This window comes from Propithecus coquereli, unplaced genomic scaffold, assembly GCF_000956105.1.
Source record: "Propithecus coquereli isolate 6110/MARCELLA unplaced genomic scaffold, Pcoq_1.0 Scaffold119, whole genome shotgun sequence".
Lineage (NCBI taxonomy): Eukaryota > Metazoa > Chordata > Mammalia > Primates > Indriidae > Propithecus > Propithecus coquereli.
Window position 1 is genome coordinate 5725870 of NW_012135969.1, and position 2139 is coordinate 5728008.

Sequence of the window (2139 nt, forward strand, 5' to 3'; positions counted from 1 at the left end):
TAAAAATAGGAAAAATTAGCTGGGCATGGTGTGCACCTGTAGTCGCAGCTACTCGGGAAGCTGAGGCAGGAGGATCATTTGAGCCCAGGAGTTTGAGGTTGCAGTGAGCTAAGCTGACACCCCGGCACCCTAGCCTGGGCGACAGAGCGAGACTCTGTCTCATAATAAGCGGGGCTGTGAAAAGGAAGCAAACCATGGTGGGCTATGGCAGCAACTCGGGGCTTGGAGAGGAGGGTCAAATACCTGCTCATAGGGATCTTGGGCAAGAGGAGATGAGAACCGACCACAGGGCAGGCCAGACACAAGGACAACCAGGATTTCTCAAAGGAAACAAGGAAGCCACCAGGCCACATCCTTCCGCCTGCCTGAGAACCCACCACCAGGCCTCCTCCCACTGCTGGTGGCCCATATTCTAATCACCTAGGCAGCCAGTGGGGCGGGGGACTGAGACTGATTTAATTCACTTGGCCTTTGAAAGCTTAACATCTTTCCAGTAAACAAATACACGCAGCCCTGCTCCCAGTAAGCTCAAAAAAAACCCGAGCCCCACTCACCATGCCTAGCGCCCATCCTATGGAAAGCTTAACAAAAGTGGTTTATGCATAAATATTACAGATTAGCATTTCCTGAGCACTTCCTATTGGCTGGGATTTTGAGAAGGAGCCAGAGAAGGTAAGATTCATGGTCCCTCCCATGAAGGCGCTGGCATTCTAACCCAGCCACGCCTATGAAAACGACAGAACGACAGAACGTATTTAGGAGGTCGTCTGCGAGCAGGGGCAAGGATTATGTAAGGGGTTAACCACACAAGCACCACAGGCAGGACATGGATAAGGTTCAGCCTCCTCTGATTGGACCACAAGCCTCTGAGGACTCAGCCCTCCTCTGGGTCGTCTGACAACCTGCTCGGGGCTCAGGCATCTGCTCCTAGAGCACTGAGCACCCACCCTTCTGTGTCCTGGGTGTTGCTATGCCTGGGGCTCCAAGCTGAGTTTGCCCCAAGGCTGGCCCAAGAATTCCTGAGCTTCCGGCCCCGGAGCACCCTCTGACCTGCTGTAGACCCTCCTCTCACCTCCTGGAAAGCTGGGCACTGTATTTCACCAGCTTCATTGCCAGTCTTCCTCGACCTCTTCCCTTCCCCCCTTAACTCCTCTCTTCGTTTGGTTTCTTCCTTTCTCAGACACTCAAGTACCACCCCAGAGGCTCATGATAAGTAAACCACTATCATCAGCCTAGACCCCTCCCCTAAGCTCTGGACTCAATTACCCGACCTTACCCAACCTGACAAAACTAACGAATTCATCTTTCCCCCAAACCTCCTCCTCCAATGAACCACTTCAATGAACAGCCCCACCCATGTCACCTAAAGCCAAGTGATTCACTCTGTCCTCTCCACACCCCCCACCGAAGACTCATGTATCGTGATCCCCACTCTAACTCGGACAACCTCAGCGATTTCCTCCCATACTCGTCATCTATTTGGTCACCAGAGCAAGATTCCAAAGCACAAATCCAATCACCAAAATAAAACTGAAATGCATAATTCAATCAGAAAATTAGGAAAAAAAAAGGTGGTTTAAGAAAATAAAGGCAAAAGCATTAGAAGAAAACAGGCAAGGAATAGTTCCCAATTGCACACAAAGACTTTTTTGTTTCATACTGAAAACCCGGCATGTCTCTCTGTACAATACAATTTTGCAATATATTTTCTATTCACTTAGGACTTTCTCAAGAAAAGATTAATAATTTTACAAAGCTGGGGGGGGAGGATGGCAAAGTGTTTAAGAAAAAACAGAAACAGAAAAAAGTTCATTTCTCCCACTCAGAAAGCTCCTGCTAGCGGGTGCATCAGTAGCAGTAGCAGGCAGCAGGCTCCGTCCCCCTCTGGCTATGCGCTGCCGGGCTGCTTTGTGATCCAGACACCAAATTGGGGAAGCAGAAAATCACAACACAAGCCTACTTATTATCTTCAAGACAAAGGGAAAAATATAAAAAGGCAATCAGTTGCAAACTTTTTGCTAATCACCTAGGAAAGGCAAGGCTGTCAGAATCCAGCACTTTTCTTTTTCTCCCCATTTGGTCTTAAAGAAGAAACAAGCACTAGACACTCTGGTTCAATTATATATCTATTTTTTTTTT